The following is a 20,695-nucleotide window of genomic DNA, read 5'->3' on the forward strand; positions in this document are numbered from 1 at the left end:
AAAGGGACCAGTGACTTTGGTTTTTTTGTTTTTCGGGGTTTTTTTTTGTTTGTTTGTTTGTTTGTTTTGGTCTTTTTGCCTTTTCTAGGGCCACTCCTGTGGCATATGGAGGTTCCCAGGCTAGGGGTCTAATCAGAGCTATAGCCCCCAGCCTATGCCACAGCCACAGCAATGCCAGATCTGAGCCGAGTCTGTGACCTGTACCACAGCTCACGGCAACACCGGTTCCTTAACCCAGTGAGAAAGGCCAGGGATCGAACCTGCAACCTCATGGTTCCTAGTCAGATTCGTTAACCACTGCGCCACGACGGGAACTCTTTTTTTTTTTTTTTTTTTTATCCTTATGTCATGAATGTAACTGTCAATCCATTGAGTGATTATCATTTTGATGCTCATATTTGACCATCTTTAATCAGTGAGAGCGTTATTTAAATTGACTTCTGAATCCTTTTCACTTGACCCTAGTTCTCTCTCTCTCTCCCTTTTTTTTTTTTTTTTTGGCCATTCCATGGCATATGGAGTTCCCAAGCCAGGGATCTGAGACGCAGTTGTGACTTATGCTGCAACTGCAGCAACACCAGATCCTTAACCCTCTGGGCCAGGCTGGCTATTAAACCTTTGTCCCAGCACGCCAGAGACACTGCCAAGCCCATTGCGCCACAACAGGAACTCCAACCCTAGTACTCTTGGATAGCTTCCTTGCTTTATGATCTCACAAGACGTTCCAGGCTTATCCGGCATATTTTCCGTTTCAGACAGAGAATCAGCCCTTCCTCCAAGAAGCCCTGTCTCAGGTTGGGTTTCCCCAGGGAAGACCCGACTCTTCGTGCAGGAAGTTTGCTGGGGACTCCCCTCAGAATCAACACCTGTCAGGGAGTAACAGAAGTAGGGTTGGGCAGAGGAAGGTTCCAATTCAAAATCAGAACTACATGTATAATAGTTTGGAAACTCATGGACCCACAACCAGACCCACAGGGACTGCTGGAGATGGTCTACCCTTCAAGCTGTCCCTCTTGGAGGCAAGGGAGTCCGACCTTTATAACCTACCTTAACCTGTCATTGGATGTGCGCTGCCTCTGGGGAGGGAGGAGGGTGTAACCTTGGAGAAAGTGGCTCTTTTCCTGTTAGGATGATGATTCTCAATCAAGGCAATTTTGCAAACCTCCCACCCAACTCCAAGGGACATTTGACAATGTCAGGACATATTTTCAGTTGTTCGCAACCAGAAGTGGGGTGCTATTAGAATCTGGTGGGTAGAAACCAGGGATTCTACCAAACATCTTCTAATGCACAGGGCAGCGCTCAACAGCAAAGAATTATCCAGTCCAAAATGGTTTAGGCCAATGCCCAGATAGTGACCCAGCTGAAGGCCAACAGCCACCAATGCTGCCCCCCTCCCCTGGGGGGAGGCCTTTGTCCCAAAGAGGGGATCTGGGTGGCACACTAATAACCACTTAATTATTTTAGAGAAAACTAGCATATAGAATATATAGAGTATATAGAGTACATATAGAGACCTGAGTTTAGGTGCTAGGAGTGGTCATTGCTCCTGGTTTGGTCTCTATTTCTAGGCCTTTTCAGTGGATAAAGCTCATTTTTTTAATACATATCATTTATTCATACTGATATTTCCAATTCAAAGTCAGAACTACATGTATAATAGTTTGGAAACTCATGGACCCTATCAGAGTTCCTGAAAGCTATCTGATTAAGCCGTTTCGAATTTCATTAAGTTTACACTTTAGGGGGTTATAAATATAAAAGGAAAACTTTGTAAGAAAGTATATCCAGAATATTAGAATTAGAAGGAAGCTTAGAGATCGAGTGACCAAAACCTCCATTTATAAATGAGGAAAGGGGGACCTAGTCAATTTCAATTATTTGCACCAAGTTTCAAAAACAGTGCCCAAGGCAGAACTAAGACCAGACCACCTAATTCCTAAAATCCTTGTTTCTTTTTTCTGACTCTTCTTCCTGGCATGACCACTCCCACGTTGCCAAACTGAGAAAATAGAGCCAAGAGGAACAGAAGGGAGGATGGAGCTCATAGGATTTCACAGGGCCTCAGGGGAACTGAGAACTCAGAGCACAGACCTGCATGAAAGAAGCCCTACTTACACACCTTCGGTCTCCCAGAGCACTGTTAGGTTGCATGTGTTCTCTCTCCTTCCCTTTTGCCAGTGGCCAAGTAGCTTCATATTAGGATGGCCAAGGTAGGGCCATCTCAGCGAGTTGGAGAGTTCAACTAGCCAGCCCACTCGGGAACAGAATTAACAACCTGGTCTCATTAGTGCCACACACAAAAACAATCCATCACGCTGGTGACATGGTGCCATGCCTCACTCCTCTTCAAATGAAGGTTTCAAAAGGATTTTTTTCAATCCCTCCGTCTTGTCCAATAGTCAGTTGTTAATCATCTCTTTCAGTGCTTCTTTTTTCTTGTTTTGTTTTGTTTTGTCTTGTCTTTTGTCTTTTTAGGGCCTCACCCGCAGCATATGGAGGTTTCCAGGCTAGGGGTCTAATCAGAGCTGCAGCTGCCAGTCTACACCACAGCCACAGCAACGCCAGATCTGAGCATCATCTGCGACCTACACCACAGCTCATGGTAATGCCAGATCCTTAACCCACTGGGTGAGACCGGGGAACAAACCCACAGCCTCATGGTTCCTAGTCAGATTCGTTTCCACTGTGCCACAATGAGAACTCATCTTTCAGTACTTCTTAAACCTTTCCATTGAAGGACTGAGAGAGAAAAGTGCTAGCTGCCCAGAGCACCACACACACACACACACACACACACACACACATACCCATGTGTGTAAATGTATAGTCCTGTGAGTGTCCCAACATAATTTTCAGAAAATAAGCATTTCTCCAAAGGCCTATGTTTATCTTATTTGTTCCAATCTCACACCTACTCTGTTTTGAATATATAAATAATAGCTTAAAAGGGAAAAAATTGTATTCCAGAGGATACAGTATGTCTTAGAAAGACTTTGAGAAATCCTTCTCCCCCTCAGCAGTCTTGGTACACCTCTTATATCCCCATTTGAAAACCTTCCCTTGAGAAACTTAGATCGTAGATTTTTATTGCCCTGAGGTAGAAATCATACTCTTAAAGGGGGTTTAATTTTTTTAATTTGCATTATATCTACTCATTCAACCAATATTTATGGAGTACCTACTATTTTTCTTGCTGTTTTTCCAAAAATAACCAATTAAGCTGATAAAATGAAGACACACATGATTTGTGTTTTACTGACAATAGTGATATAAAAGTAAATGTAAGCATAAAATGTTATATTTTCATCATAAATATAAACTAAAATAAATGTAAAAAAATTAAAACATAAACTTATTTTTTGTAAATTGTCAAATTATGTCTCTTCTAAAATACTCAAAGCATCTTTTTTTTTTTTCGGTCTTTTTAAGGCTGCACTTGTGGCATATGGAGATTTCCAGGCTAGGGGTCCAGTCAGAGCTACAGCTGCTGGCCTACGCCACAGCCACAGCAAAGCCGGATCCTTAACCCACTGAGCGAGACCAGGGATCAAACCCGCAACCTCATTGTTCCTAGTCTGATTCACCTCCGATGTGCCACGACGGGAACTCCACATCATAAATGTTTTAATTAGACCTTCATATATACAGTTTAAGAGGGATTTGAAACCACTTGATGTTGCAAAATATTCCTCAGCCACCATGTGCAACAGTTGTGAGATTACCCTAAATTTGTAAACAGAATAGGAGTAAGACAAATACACACTCAGCAGTATTGGAGAACGATAACTGGATATGGAGAAAGATAGTCATTCTTGCTGAAAGAAAAGTTTGAGGAGCTTCCGTTGTGGTGCAGCCGAAGCGAATCCAACTAGTATCCAAGAGGATGCAGGTTCAATCCCTGGCCTCGCTCAGTGGGTCTGGGATCTGGCTTTGTCTTGAGTTGTGGTGTAGGTCACAGATGTGGCTTGGATCCTGAGTTGCTATGGCTGTGGTGTAGGCCAGCAACTGTAGCTCCAATTGGACCCCTAGCCTAGGAACCTCCATATGCCACAAGTGCGGCCCTGAAAAGCAAAAACAAGAAAAAAGAAAGAAAGAGAAGTTTGAGGGTCGACTAAGTTGTCTCTCTTCTTAACCAAGCACTCCAATACCAAATGCTCTCCACCTTCAAAGCGCTGTGGCACCGTCTTGGGGAAAACACAATGCAGGTACCTTTCCATTATTCCCAGGTAGCCATCTTTGGCTGTCATGACATGAGGCAAGAGATGTGGAAAAATGTTTTCCCAGGAGCTCCACGGTGATAGTAACAAGTAGTGGCTATTTAGACTCATGCCCTTGCTGTGTCAATGCTGAATAAGGAATGCTGAATACTTAACAAATAAGGAAACCAAGGCACACACTAAATTGAAGTGATTCTCCAATGGTTACCTAGCTACCAAGTGATGGAGCTGAGACCAGAATCCAGGGCTCCAGGCTCTCTGTCCACAGAACTTGGAGGCCCATGTACTCTTTAATAATCTGTGTATTGGGGAGGTTTGTGATAGCAAGGCCCTCTAAAGCCTGGGCAGGCTTCTCTTGCCCCAGTCTGAGAGCAGTCAGCAGTCTCCAGGATGGAGGGGTCCCCTTGTGGCATATAGGTTAAGGATCCAGCAGACAGGAGACAGCAGCAGCTTCTGTGGGATCATGTCTTTCTACTCCATTATCCATCTGCACACTCCATCCCCATCTCCATACTGGAAACTTTTTTTTTTTTTTGGCCACGCCCGTGGCATGTGGAGGTTCCTCAGCCAGGGACTGAACCCACACCACAGGAGTAACCCTTGCCACAGCAGTGATGAGCTCGATCCTCTACCTGCTGAGCCACTTGAGAACTCCTCTGCTCTGTCTGCTTCTTGAGGCTCAGAGTTGCTTCTATAATTCCACCAGGGTTTTGTGAGTTGAAGAGAATAAAAGAACCATATTGTTTTTCCCTCTTTAGTGTCTAAGGATTTGGAGGTTCAAGGGTGGAGGAAAAGGGAAGTTGTTTTAATAGATGTTTTCCAAACTTGATTATTGAACTTCAACATCTTGGAACCAACATATCCTGAAATGTTTCCGGTCAAATAGTGATTATGGGCACAACAATAAAATTACTGTATTTAGTCTTCTGGGGAGTGGTCAGCGTCTTCTTTCATCCTTTCGATTTGGATTTCCTTGGGCTGCTGGATAGGGATGTTTTCTGTCCTTACATGGCAATTTGAGAAGGGTAGCTAAGTAGCATAATTGTTATTTACCATGTGGTATGCACTATTTGGGAGTTGGGGGCTGAACCTGACAGAAAATTAAATGTGATTTCTGCCCTCAGAGGTCCTCATTTTACTCTGATGAATAGATCTGGCATGTAAACACAGGAAGGAGAAGAGGACACCGACTTCAGGGGAAATGGGGTAGAGATACACCCGAAAAGACAGATGTCTGTCTGGAGCTCTCCTAATACATTTCAACTGATGACGAGCTGAAGAAAATTAATAGGCATTTTTAGCTGTAACGCAAAGGCTGCAGATGCTGCCTCTCGAGCTGATCTCCACACCTCTAATCTTCTTCCCCCAAAGTTTTTGTACAAATCATTCTACGGCATCTGCCCACAAACCAGGTTCTTGGTGACATTCTGTCTTCTTCACACAAAAAAACACATACTCCTCTCTCTTTCTCCCTGTCAGCTCTGCACTCCGAAAAAAAAAAAAATCACAGCACTAGAAATAAGCATCAAATTATCTTTGCTCACAGGGATGGATGAACGCCTATTTGGGAAGACATTTATGACAAAATGTGGCTGACCAGTAGAGGGGGCATGGGCTTCACGTTTGGTGTTCTTTCAAGAAACAAGAAACCAGAAAGAAAGGTGCCTGGGTGAGGTCACAAAGCAGAATAAATTAGGTGTGGAGCACATTACAACCATCGAAAAGGTTTCGTGCACATTCTCTCTATATCTTTACATCCCTGCGTGGGCACATGAAAAAGGAACATTATGCAGACTAGAAGGGTGAATCACTCCCCATCCAGCAGTGCATGACATTTCATACTTGAGCTCTCTTGCATTCAAATTCTTATTACTCAATTGACACTTCATTTTAAGACAGCTCTTCCATTATGACACGCATGTACAAATTCCTCAACTTGCCATGCCATACTTTGTTTGGCAAAATGCTTAAATGTGAGGTAACCTCTTACCTTCACATACCTAGTGATGGTGATCCTCAGCAGAACAATGACTCTAGGCTGGTATCCTAGTGATTAAAACAATCTTAATGACCAGGAGCCTAACCCAGTTGTCAAGGGCTGGGACCTAGAGTCAAACAGATGAGATTTCTTTTTTTTTCTTTTTTTTTTAATGCTTTTTATTTTTTCCATTATAGCTGGTTTATAGTGTTCTGTCAATTTTCTACTGTACAGCAAAGTGACCCAGTCACACAAACACATATACATTCTTCTTCTCACATTACCCTCCATCATCCTCCATCATAAGTGACTAGATATAGTTCCCAGTGCTATAAGCAGGATCTCATCGCTTATCCATTCCAAAGGTGATAGTTTGGATTTATTAACCCAGATGAGGTTTCAAATTCTGGAATCTACCACAAAATAGCTTCATGGACTCAAGCAAGTTTATGTTAACTCACTAAGATTTGATTCATCTGTAAAAAGGAGATCAGAGTAGTAACCAAAAGGAAGATTGTTGGGTGGATTAATGACAACTAATAATAAAAGCATTGCGGGGGAGGCAATGGTGTTCTTGTTTTTCCACTCAAGGGCACAGACTTGGATTATCTTTGATTTATAACACACTCTCATCAATGATCTAGGCATGGCTCTCTTTTGTTTTTATTTTTATATACTGTGTACTTATTTATGTATTTGTTTATTGTTATTAAGAATATAAATACTTGTGAACCCAATGGAATACTACTCAGCCATAAAAAAGAATGAAATAATGCCATTTGCAGCAACATGGATGGAACTAGAGACTCTCATACTGAATGAAGTAAGTCAGAGAAAGAGAAAGACAAATACCATATGATATCACTTATATCTGGAATCTAATATACAGCACAAATAAACCTGTCCACAGAAAAGAAATCATGGACTTGGAGAACAGACTTGTGGTTGCCAAGGGGGAAGGGGAGGGAGTGGGGTAGATGGGGAGCTTGGGGTAAATAGATGCAAACTATTACCTTTGAAATGGATTAGCAATGAGATCCTGCTGTGTAGCACTGGGAACTATGTCTAGTCACTTATGATGGAGCATGATAATGTGAGAAAATAGAATATGTATATATATGTGTAACTGGGTCACCATGCTGTACAGTAGGAAAAAAAATGTATAGGGAAAATAACAATTAAAAAAAGGAACCCCCCCAAAAAATAAAATAAAATAATACCTGTGAACCAACCACTGAATACAAGAATTAGAACAGTAACAACCATTTACACCAACCTATGGGATTCTCCCCAGTCTGTTCCTCTACTTTCCCTTCTTTGAATCTTGTGGTTATTATTATAGCTTGTTTTTGAAATTAAAGCTTTATCACATATTTGTACTCCTAATATATTATTCAATTTTCTTTGTTTTCAACATTATAAAAGGATGTCAGGCTCTATAAAATCTTTGCGAATTTCCTTTCTTAAAAAAATTATATTGCTCTGGTTATTCATCTTCTTGTAGCTATTTATTTTGCTATATAATATGCCATTCTGTGAAAATGCCAGAAATTTTCTAATTTCTATCGATAAGTATTTGGGTTTTTCTGGTATTTATCTTAGTAAGAGTGCAGTACGTGTTTCTGGAAACGTTCTAGTTTTTGTCCCCTATTGTAAGTAGAGTTTTTCTTGGGCATATACCTAGAAGTAGAATTGCGGAGTTATTACATATAGAAATGTTCAGAATTTGATAATGACAAACTTTGCAAAGTGGTTGTACCCATTTATAGTCCCAAGAGTTTGTATAAGATGCCCTGTGAATTCATATTCTCTACAATATTTGGTGTTGTCCCTTTTCTTAATTTTTGCACATTGAATGGGTATAAGTTGGTATCTCATTGTAGATTTAATATGCCTTCCCCAATAAATAATGAAGTTGACCTTCTCATTATGATTTTATTGATCATAGGTGTTTTCTCTCCTGTGGAATTTCTGTTTGTATTTCTTGCCCATTATCTACTGAACTGTTTGTCATTTCCTCATTAATTTGAGGAAACTTCTATAATTTCTTGCTAATAATCCTTTTTTGGCTAGTTGGGTCGCAAATAACCTCTTCCAGTTGGTACCTTCTCTCTTTTCTTTCTGTGATACCTTTTGGTACTCAGATTTTAACTTTAATGTAGTCAGATTTATCTATCTTTTCTTTCATGGTCAGAGGAGTTCTGATGTATCTTTAATAAATGCTTCCCTACCCCAAATCAGAAATGTATTTACTTAAATTTTCTCATAAAATTTTCCTTTTAACATTTAGCTCCTTAGTTTATCTGGAGTTCATTTTTATAAATGATACGAGGTAGAATCAACATCATTGTTTCCATACAGAAACCCTTTTTTACCAATACATTTGAATAGTCTCTTCATTCCCATTGATCTGCCATGCCACACCTATCGAAGTTTCATATATACATGGGTCTGTTTCTGAGTTTTTTACCTGCCTCAAAATTAGTCCTGTTATTTAGTAAAGCAAATCTCCTCTCCCTACTCCTTTGAAAAATGTTTGACTTCTTGGTCCTTTATTTTTCCACATAAACTTTAGAATACTGTGAAGTGCTGTTAAAATGCTGTTGAAATTTTTGTTAGAATTTCCTTAAGTCTATGAACCAATATGAGGAGAATTAAAACATTTATAATATTAATGTTTTCCTTAAAGAAATAAGAAATATGTATTTTAATATTTCTCTTCATTTATTTAGGATTTCTTTAATGACTCTCAATGGTTTTACATTTTATCCAAGAAGATCCTACACATCTTTTAGAAAATCGTATTCCTATGAATCTAATTTTTTAAATATATCATTAGCAGTGTCTTCTTTTAAATTACATTTTATGGTTATTTATTGCTGGTATATAGGAATGAACTGACTTTGCTACATTCTCCTGTTATTTCTAATAATATAATACTTTGCCCCAGCAGTCTTTGATTTTCCATGAGGCAATCATGTCATCAACAAATACCTGACAATCCTATGTCTTCTTCACCAGTCCTTAAGCCTCTACTTTCTTTTTCTTGCCTTATTGCACTAGCTGAAAATGTCAGTACAAGGTTGAATAGAAATGACAACACGGGGCACTCTTGATAATTTCTGATTTTAAATGGAATTCTATTACTGTTTCCCCATTAAGTATAATGCTTTCCATGATACAATTATCTTTCATTAGGTTGAGTAAAGTCTTGATTTGCTAAGAATTTTCATCGTGAATTTATGCTCAATTTCTATGAAATATTTCTCCATATCTTTTAAGATAAATCATTGTTTTTGTCCTTGAACTGTTAATCTTGTGAATTCAATTTATAAATTTTCAATAAACCTATTTTCACTCTTGGGAAAATGACACATGGCATATTTTACTTTGTATAGTCTACTGGACTTAGTTTGCAAATATCTTATTTAGGATTTCTACACTTATAACCCTGAGGAAACAATCTATAACTTTCCTTTCTCATGTTATCCTTGCCTTGTTTGAATATCAAGACTATATGGTTTCGTAAATGAGTTGGGGAGTATTCCCTCTTTCTAGTCTTTATTACAATTTGTACTAAGTTTAATATATGTTCCTCGAAAGTTTAATAGAATTGGCTGCAAAACCACTTGGCCCAATGTTTTATTTGTGAGATGATTTTTTAATTTATGTAAGTTATAGCATTATTAAGGCCTTCTATTTCTTCTTAATTCAATTGGTAGATTATATTTTTCTAGGAAGTTGTCCATTTCACTTATTTCAGATGCATTTGTAAAGTGCGGAGATGGTATTATGAACAATAATATGGAGACATTTTGCTCTCATCTCATTCTTACTTCAGTCTCTTGAGGTTTTCAAGTTGAGATTGAAAGATGTTAAGAGAGGAGCTTCTACTGTGGCACAGCAGGTTAAGGGTCCAGTGTCATCTCTGCAGAGGCTCAGGTCTGCTTAACCCCAGCACAGTGGGTTAAGGAGTGGCCATTGCCACGGCTATGGCATAGGTTGCAGCTGAGGCTAGGATTCAACCCTCAGCCCAGGAATTCCCATATGCTGCAGGTGTGGACAAAAAAAAGGGAAAAAACAAAGATAATAAGAAAACTGGCTTTTAAATTATAGTTCTTTCTTCCTCATCACTCTTGCCACAGGCTTGTCTGTTTTGTTTTATCAAAGAATCAACTTTTGGTTCCGTTAATTTTCTGTATTGTATTTTTGTTTATTTCATTCATTTTGGCTATTATTTTTCTCACTTCCTACCCTCTTTAAACTCATTGTTTTATTTTTTCTATCTTAAAAATGTCTAACTTAAAGATACCACCTTTTGGAGTTCCCATCGTGGCTCAGTGGTTAACAAACCCACCTAGTATCCATGAGGATCCAGGTTCAACCCCTGGCCTTACTCAGTGGTTTAAGGATGGCTACAGCTGCAATTCGATCCCTAGCCTGGGAGCATCCATATGCCATGGGTGCGGCCCTAAAAAGACAAAAGACAAAAAACAAAAAACAAAACAAACAAAAAAAGATACCACCATTTGATATTGTGTAGAGTTTAAGTCTAGGTTATGGTGGACATACTTTCTTGTTTTATTTTCTTTGGTCTTTGCTAGTTACTGAAAGACAACACCAAACTTTACCTATGTATTTGATTATCTTTACTTCACACACCTCTAGCAGCATATCGTGGATTTGCTTCTTTTCTTATTTGAGGACCTTTTCCAGTACTGTTTTCAATATGGCTCTTTGTGTAACAAAATTTTTGAGGCCTTATATGCCTGAATATATATTTATTACACCCTCACATTTAAATGACAGTCTGGCTGGGTATAAATTTAAACTCAAAGTTCTTTTGTCTTTTCAATACTTCAAAAATATTACCATTATCTTCTCTTGATAAGTCTGAGATTCTGATGATTCTTGTCCCTTTAGAGTTAATCTATCTCTCTAGAAATTTCTAGAATTTATCTTTGCCTGTAGAACTTCAATTTCATTATAATATTACCAGGGTTAGTTTCTCCTTATTTCTCTTATTTGGAAATGCATAAAGAGGACGTCTTTCATTTTTCTTTAATTCTTGGAAATTTATTCCCACTTCTTCAAATATTTCCCCTTCTCCATTTTTATTTTCCTCTTCTCCTGACACTCCTATTAGGTATGAGTTGAAGTTCACATTCCAATTCAATCTTCTTTATTTCTTAACTTTTATGCCATAATTCTTTATTTTTCCCTGCTTCCCTCTGGAAGAGCTCCTTAATCTGATCTTCAGTCTCATTAATTTGTTTTTTAGCTACATCTATTCTACATCTATCTGCTATTTTTACATATTTTTCATGTCTAGTATTTCCTCTTGACTTTTATGATTTCCTTATCAATTATTTATTATGCTTATTTTATATTTGTTAGCCATTGGATTTAACATATTTGCTTCTGGAGGCATCTGTAATCCAGGCTGTTGCATTTCTTTTGAAGTAGCTGTGCTCCTGACATATCTTCTTCCTTTGCCCTATGAGCATATATTTCTCTGATGGTATCAGCTATTCTGTCTTAGCATCTGGTATGGGAAAAGACCAAAGGGCAGATCCCAGTCTGTGTCAATATCCAGTGAGATCAAGGAGAGGGGTGGGGCTAGCCCTAGAGTGGAGCTCCAAGCCCCAGACTACACAATTTATTGCTCAGGCTGGGTATCATGCCACAAAATAACCCTTCAGACCAGGGCCCTGATTTAGACCCACCCCACCTCTACCCCTCAAGGAGAATCAGTCTTAACAGGAGATACTCAGGAACTAGAGGGAATTGGGGGTAGGAGGAGGTATGAGTAAGTGTTCAAGATCAGCTAATCCCCACCAGTTTTCCACACTCCGGCTCTGTTCTGCCCTGTCTGTTATTCTTTTTGCTATTTCTTTGGGCCACACCCATGGCATATGGAGGTTCCCAGGCTAGGGGTCGAATCGGAGCTGTAGCCACTGGCCTACGCCAGAGCCACAGCAACGCAGGATCCGAGCCGCGTCTGCAACCTACACCACAGCTCACGGCAACGCCAGATTGTTAACCCACTGAGCAAAGGCAGGAACCCCCAACCTCATGGTTCCTAGTCGGATTTGTTAACCACTGCGCCACGACGGGAACTCCCGCTGTCTGTTATTCTTGAAGACACTTAAACCAGCAGTCTGAGCCTCCACAGCTAATTTCCACAGATGGCTTCAGATGTGTACACACACACACACACACACACACACACACACACAAATTCAAAAGAGGCTTCCTTGTCCCTAGGAATTTCTCTGGAATTTTTTCCCCATGATTCCCTTCAGTTTCTCCGAGATTGATCTTGGGGTCAGCAGTCAGCCTATGGTTAATTCTCTATTCTTTATCTTGGCAAATTTGGGGGTTTTACATAGGTTTATATCAGACAAAATTGTGAAACAAGTATTCCCAGGGACTTTGGCTGCAACAGGACAGCCCAATACTCAAAATCTCCATTACAAGGCAGATCTACCTGAGCCTCCTTTCCCATCATTAGCCAAAGGTCTCTGCTAGTCTTCACCTTCTTCACATTCCATTAATGATGCTCATTTTTTCCCTATGCAAATACCTAATTAACTCAATCATGAAGCTAACGGGAAGAAAAAAATCAGAATAGCAGAGAGGAAAGTGGCCTGGAGACATTCTCTCCAGGTAACCAAAGTGCATTTTGATAATGGTTTGGGGGAGGCTATCTCATTGGCCTTGTTTAATTCAAAGGAAGAAGGTTATATAGAAGGAAGTAGCAGGCTGCTGGAGGAGACTTTTTAGACAATACAATCTTTCAGCTTTCAGATTTTACTGGGTATAGTCACATATCCGTAGAATATTATAATTCCTATTAATGCTTTTCCCATTTCAAGTCTAATGGATCAAAATGTACCTCATGATTTATATATACATATGTATATAGGGCCTTACAGAATATGGTTCTAACCTATCTCTTCAGCCCCATCCCTCTACCTCCATTCTTAGTATTATTCCATTGGAACATTTTCAGCTTCTTCCCACCTCAAAATATTCAGAAACCTTTTTACTTTAACTTTACTCCCCACCTCTCATCCCCTAGCTTACTCCTACTAAGTCTTCTTCAGATCTCACTTTAAATGTCACTTCCTTAGGAAAAATTGACCCCCACCCCCCAGACTAAATCAGGACCCCATGTTATACAATCTCATGGCAAGCAGTGATTTTCTTTTCGAGGATGTATCATAAGTATAGTTAATTCATGAAATATGTGAAGAACAGGAGAACTGGTATAATACACTGGGAAGCAGAAAATCAAGAATTTTCGTTCATGTTTTTAAACCCATACATATTGAAAACTCATTGCGCTCCAAGCATTGTGTTAAGTAACTGGGAATACAGAGGGGAAAGGGGCAGACCATTCCTCTTCACTTTAACCACCCATTCTTGAGGACATCCCTGGATCTGACCGTCACCTAAAGCAGTATCTAACTTATATATACCAGCATAGACATAACTCCTTCTCAAGATCTCTCATGATCTGGTTCTCATCTCATTTATGCTCCAGACTCTTGAGACCTCGATTTTCCCATCAGTCTCCACACCTTTTCTTTACTTTTTCTCTCTCCAGACTACAGGATACTTGTTTTCAGTCACTTTTTCACCAAATCCTCAACTCCCTTGACATTCTGTAGGATCCACCCAGCAAACTCTAGCCCCTAGATCAATCTGACACCCAGGCTACCAACCATGGTTGCAAAAAAATCCCAGGACCGCATAGATTGGTATTTCTACCAACCCCTGGTTTTCTTGCCTCAACTGGAGCTTCTTATTGCTCAGGAAGTTTTCTATATGTCATAATCAGTTTCCTCTCCCATTCTCATAGCAGATGTTTCAAACTCACATCTCATCTATACCCTCCTGTTCCTCCACTCTCACTGCAAATAACCGGCTTCCTTCTTCACAGAGGAAACCGAGGCAAGAGTAAACTTCCTGGACTGCAAACTACCCATTTACCTGCAGCCAAAGTTGCCTTCCTTCCTTCCCCCACTCGCATAAGAGTAAAGGAGGCATCTCACCTCCTGACTCTTGCGTTTAAGATTTCATTGCCCTCTACAGAGGATCTCCATTGACCTTTATTTCAGTATTTCTCTCTTCTAGCTTTTAAAAAAATTCTCAGCTTTCTACCAATTAAAAATAAAACAGGGAGCTCCCTGGTGGCACAACAGGTTAAGGATCTGGTGTTGTCACTGGCTTGGGTCCCAGCTGTGGCTCGTGTTCCACCCCTGGCCCTGGAACTTCCGCATGCCCAGGGTGTGGCCAAAAAAAAATAATAATGATAAACAAAAAACTGAATAAAAAAGAAAACAAAACAGCAAACTTTTCTTGACTCTGCATCCCCTTCTATCTTTGTTCCTTCGCAGACAAATTTCTTGAAAGAACAATCTACATTCACTCTTCTTCACCTCGGCCCACTCACTCCTGTTTGGATTCCGCCCTCTGTACTCTGAAATCCTCTGCAAAGATCACCAATTATCTCTTCATGACTAAATCCAATGAATTCTTTTCATCTTTATCTTGCTTGACATCTTTTGAGGGATTGAAAGTTCTCCCTCCTTGTTGAAATTTTCCACCTAAAAACTCTCTTTTCCCTATATTAAAAAAATATTTTTCCCCTTAATCTATTCTCCTTTTATTTCTCTGGCCTCTCCTGGTAGGAAGGGATATTTCCCCCTATTCGCCTACTCCTGTGAGTGCTGAACAAATGCTAGAGGATTCTGTCTTCTCCTTCAGTCTTTTTTTTTGGTGGGGGGGGGAAGGGGGAGATTTTTACTGCCTTGTTTTTGTATTTTGCTATCTTTAGGCCACTGAACTAAGCAAATGAGTCTATGTCTCAGTCGTTTTTTTTTTTAGGGCCACACTCCACGGCACATGGAGGTTCCCAGGCTGGGGTTGGATCTGAGCTGCAGCTGCCAGCCTACACCACAGCCACAGCAACACCAGATCCAAGCCACTCTGTGACCTACACCACAACTCAAGGCAACACCAGATCCTTTACCCACGAAGCGAGGCCAGAGATCGAACCCACATCCCCATGGATACTAGTCGGGTTTATTAACCACTGAGCCACAATGGGAAATCCTATTTCTCAGTCTTGAATACCAAAAATAAATGCAAATTTTAAAATAATTTTTGTATTTACAAATACAAGAAATTTAAATTCAACAAACATTTAATCTAAAAATAACTGCTAAAAACTAGGTTAAAACTCAGTCACCAAAATTGGATATGATTATATTAAAACACTGAAGTTTACATATTCACAGATCACAAAATATACCTACAAAACCAAAAAGAACAGGTCCACTAGTAAATTCAAGGCTAACATGGTGTCAGTTTCCATAACATAACACACTTTCCCAGACTGAGGATTAGAAAAAAAATGACTACTTACTTGTAAGGTTTATTCCCTTAAGAGATGAGTCATAATGGCAAAAACTCAAAACCAGGCCTCATAAATCTGTGGGTTTATCTCCTGAGCTGTAAGTAACAGGCTCTTAGACTAGCAGAAGGCAATAAGAAGCTGCAACATCTTTTCCTTCACTCTTGATATTCCCATTGCGTGATACCTTCCACACCCTGGGGACTTCAAAGGTCAGTACTCAGTCTCTAAGTTTTCAGCCTAAATCTCCTTACCAGCCTCCAGAATTATGAATCCAGGGCTTGTAAGTGGCAAGGCAGAATATCTGACTCCCAGCACAACTCACTTTGCTCCAATACACAGGCATAATACTGATTGATTTCTGCAAATGATTTAATAGGCTCTCTGAGTATCTTCATATATATTAGAGAAATAAAACTAAACATCTGAATGAAATTGATTACATGCTCTTTGAGGGCTGGGTCCTTATCTCACCCACTTCTGGACATTCAGTGCCCAGCGGAGCGAATGGCACATGGTAAGCTCTCGGTAACTGATTGTATCTGTTCACTCCTGTCAAAACGTGGTAGCAATCATCACATCTCTCTCTCTCTCCCATCCCTTGTGTATCATTGCTGCCACAGTTGGAACCCACTGCTCCAGCAGTTTCCTGCCCGGTTGTGACTTCAGAATTTCTCTTTGGAGGGGTTTAGGAGCAGCAGTCTGGCTGAAAAAGGAAGAGGGAGCTCTTCATGACCTGGTCCCATGTATGCTTCCATTTTCTCTGTGGACACTCTCACCACTGAGTCCTGACCTTCACAACCAATGGTAGTTACCTGAGCTCATCTTGTCTCCTCATACCTCCGGGACCATTGCTCATGCCATTTCTACTTCAATGCTTGTCCCATCTTTTTTCAGCTGGCTCACCCTTAGCAGGCCTTTACAACTCTGCTCAAGCTTCATCTTTTGGAAGCCTCTCTTTGACCCTTAAACTGAGCTAATCGTCTCTCCTATGAGCTCTCTGTGCAGGCCTCTTATCTTAGTCTCACTTCTTTAAGTTACAAGTATTTGTTTACATATCTATCCTCCTCTCAATAATCCTCTGAGGTGGGTGCTATCTCCAAAACTATTTAACAGATGAAAAATTGAGGCAGAGAAAAGTTAGAAACTTTCCCAAGGTCACCAGCTAGGACATAGTAGACCCACAATGCACACCTCAGCTATCAGATTTCAGAGCTTCCGTTCTAAACAAAAATTCTCAAGGACAGAAACTGCTGTGCCTTATTCACACTGGTATTCCCACTGCCCACCATAGTGCCTGGCACATGAATGTAAGAAATGTCAAACTAAACTGCATTTCTTGTGCAATTCCCTGGTAGCCTAACAGTTAAGGACTCAGCATTGTCATTGCTGTGGCTTGGGTTACTGCTGTGGCTCAGATTCCATCCCTGGCCCAGGAATTTCTGCCTGCCATGGGTGGAGTCCAAAAAAATAAGTCAACTGCATTTGTTGAATGCTGCTGAAAAGTTAAGGAATTTTAAAAATGACCTCAAAGAAGTTCACAATCTCGTGGGGTTAGGGAAGATTAATAAAATGCCTCAATAACGGAAAGCAATGAACTAAAGGGAAAGTAACTGAGAGTAGAGTAGCTTAGACATTGAAACATTAGTATTAGAACATTGAGGACCATCTTTAAAATCTTACCCCATTAGGGGAAGGGATAAATTGGGAGGATGGGGTTGGCACATGCACACTACTATGTATAGGGTAGATACCTAACCAGAACCTACTGTGTAGCACAGGGAGGTCTACTCAACATTCTGTAATAATCTATATGGGAAAAAAGAATAGATATATGTATATGCATAACTGATTCACTTTGCTATAAGCCTGAAGCTAATAACACTGTAAACCAACTATACCCTAATAAAATGTAAGTAAAATAAAATAAAATAAAATTTTACCCCAGCAGCATTAGACAAAGGATCTTTCTGGAACTCATGGTTACATGAAAAACCAAATCAAATGAATGTTGACCCATAGATTGTCAGAAGCCAAACTAGAAGATGTCCAGTGACAAGCTCTACAACACTGGTCCAGGCTTTGCCCTATTTACTAGTTTACCAGTCCAGTCATGAACCTTTATGAGCCACACACTTGTACAAGGAGTAGTGATACAGAGAATAATAGCTGCAATAAAGATATAGAAGCATGCTGGTAGAATTTGCACATGGTTCAGAGAACTAGGATTAGGTAACATGATAAGTGAAGAGTGAAGAATCAAAACAATTCTATTATCTGGAACAAGAAGCAAAATCAACAAGATGACATTTTAACTATCAAAATTTCCATTTACATTTTTTTGGCCGTGCCCACAGAATGTGGAGGTTCCCGGCCCAGGGATCAACCCCATGCCACAGCAGCAGCAGCATGCTGGCTCCTTTACCCTCTAGGCCACCAGGGAACTCTTCCATTTACATTTCTTAAAAAGCAACTGCCCGAGAAAATGGTAACAATAATTGCTATTTTAAAAGACTCAGAGCTTGCAGTTGGCTTTACTGTTAACTGTAGGCTATGGATGCTAAAAAGAAAGCTAGCCCAGTCTTTGGCTGAATTTGTGTCTGGCCAGTATTCTACACTCCTTAGATTACACCTGGGCTAATGTACTTAGTTTAAAGGACAGTATTTTAAGAGAGACCTTGACAAACCAGAGTCCAGTGAAGCACAAGAAGAAAAGTCAGAGAGCTAGAAACAGTAAGCTAGACAGTAAATTTAGGAATGTTTTGCCTGAAGAACTGAAAAAAGAATATGACAACAGGTATGTGTCTGTTTGCAATGTCTTGCACCAGGGAAAAGACCTAAACCTGTGGACAGAGGTCAGAAAGAAACAGCTATTAAGCCAATATGAGGAAATATTTTCTACTGAGATGAACTGTCTCACATAGATTACATACGATGAAGCATGATGAGGTAAATTAAGTCTCTATGCATCTGTCAAGTGTCTATAGGGATTTATGTATCAGGTGGGAACATGATCTCATATGATTCTAAGGTCCCTTTAAAATTTAAGATCCTAAAGAAATCTGTTATCTGGGGTATCTGAGGGGAGATACAAAATATTTGAAATTATTTCAAAAGTTTAGAGACCCACACATGCTTCACTTATAAAAGACCCATCACAGCTAAAACTACACTTAAAAAATCAAAACAAGGGCATGGTTACCCATCCTTTAAAGGAACTAAAAAGTTGTCTTTAAATAATGTCTCCAATAAATCATGTCTAGTTTATTTTCATAATGGGACTTTAAACATAGTGGCACCAGCAGGTTCATTAACATGACAGATTGATACATATTTCAGGGATACCTGTGTTTTATAATAATAATAAGCACTTGAAATTGGCACAGGTTAGTGATTTATTTGGATTTTCTGATGTACTTTCTGTCTTTTTTAACATAAAAAGCAAAGTATTCATCCCAGCTTTTATTTCCTAAGCAAAGTCATTTAATAAAGATTTCACCAATTTTCTATTTGAACTAATTCTAAATTCAAGCCTGAGCCTACCAATGTCTTGTCTTTCATTCAGTCCTGAAATGGTAAAACAGTATAAATGCAGATGTTGTTCGTGATCAAAGAAACATATGGTACCTATTTTGTTTTTCAAGTTCATGGGATCTGCTTCAGCATAATATGTATAACACTGTGATCCACGAAGTTTTCTTTCCTCACATTTTAGATCACTCTTTCATTATCTCTGTGCTAACTCCACTCCCCATTCCACGTTTTCATTCCAAATCTATTTTTACTCTAGGTATGTTATAGAATTAATTATTACCCAGAATGTCACCGTTTTCTTAATTCTTTCTATGTGTATACCCTTTTGCTTTTTGAAGTGTTATCTTAGAATTTTTAAATCAACTCAATGGCAAGTACAGTGAACTCACAGCCTTAGCTGGGAATGCTGCATTTTAAAGGCCAAGCAAACAGGAAATCTAGTGACTAGAGCATTCTACCTTACCAATAAAAAAAAACTGGAGATGAAAAAGATGGAAAATGTGGGAGTTATCTAAAGCACAGCAGGTTAAGTATCTGGTCTTGTCACTGCAATGGCTTTGGTTGCTCCTCTGGCGTGGATTTGATCCCTGGCCTAGGAACTTTCACATGCCTTGGACACAGGGAAAAAAAAAAAAGATGAAAATTGTATGAAGCCTCTTTTATCTTCTCTTTCTCCCTTCTTCCTTTTATTCTTTTTCCTGAGGGGCAGGGTGGTGGTGATATGTGTGCATGTGGGCAGTGGGAGGTGGGGTAGGGAAAGAGAAAGAGGAAAGAAGAGGAAAAAGAGAAAAAAAGGGGGAGAGGAAAGCGAGACTTGGATAATACTAATTACTAAAATGTATATAGTTAGCAACTAATGGAGGCAAAAGCACATTAGAGACATACAGGGTTGAAATGACAGAGGGAGGAGTAGATTTTGTAGACTGAGGAACCAGAGACGATCATGGATTCCAAAGCTGCAATATTTTAACTTAGTCCACATGTATTTCTTCGGGATTACATTGACAACTGACCAGTAATTTTTGGTGGCATCACTGCTGCATTTTCAAGTGGTCAAGATTTTTGGCTCAACTACTCTTCCCCCTCCCCCTCCCCCTTCCCCTCCCCCACCTCTGGTCCCTCTTTCTCTAACCTCTAGACACTCAGCACCCTCACACTGAACTCTGGTTTGCCAGAAACCTTTTGCTACTCCCTGACAATCCTTTCACTTCTTTCTGGCCCCAAGTGAAGTCTTTTTTTTTTTTTTTTTTTTTGCTTTTTTGCTTTTAGGGCCGCACCTGCGGCAAATGGAAGCTCCCAGGCTAAGGGTCGAATCGGAGCTGCGGCTGCCAGCCTACGCCACAGCAACAGCCACGCCAGATCCGAGCCACGTCTGTGACCTACACCACAGCCCACAGCAATGTCAGATTGTTAACCAACTGAGTGAGGCCAGGGATCGAACCCAAATCCTCATGGATCCTAGTTGGGTTCCTTAACCACTGAGCCACTAAGGGAACTCCCCTAAATGAAGTCTTATTCCCAGGTTGCACAAGGAGGTAG

This window comes from Phacochoerus africanus, chromosome 11 (assembly GCF_016906955.1).
Source record: "Phacochoerus africanus isolate WHEZ1 chromosome 11, ROS_Pafr_v1, whole genome shotgun sequence".
Classification (NCBI taxonomy): Eukaryota; Metazoa; Chordata; class Mammalia; order Artiodactyla; family Suidae; genus Phacochoerus; species Phacochoerus africanus.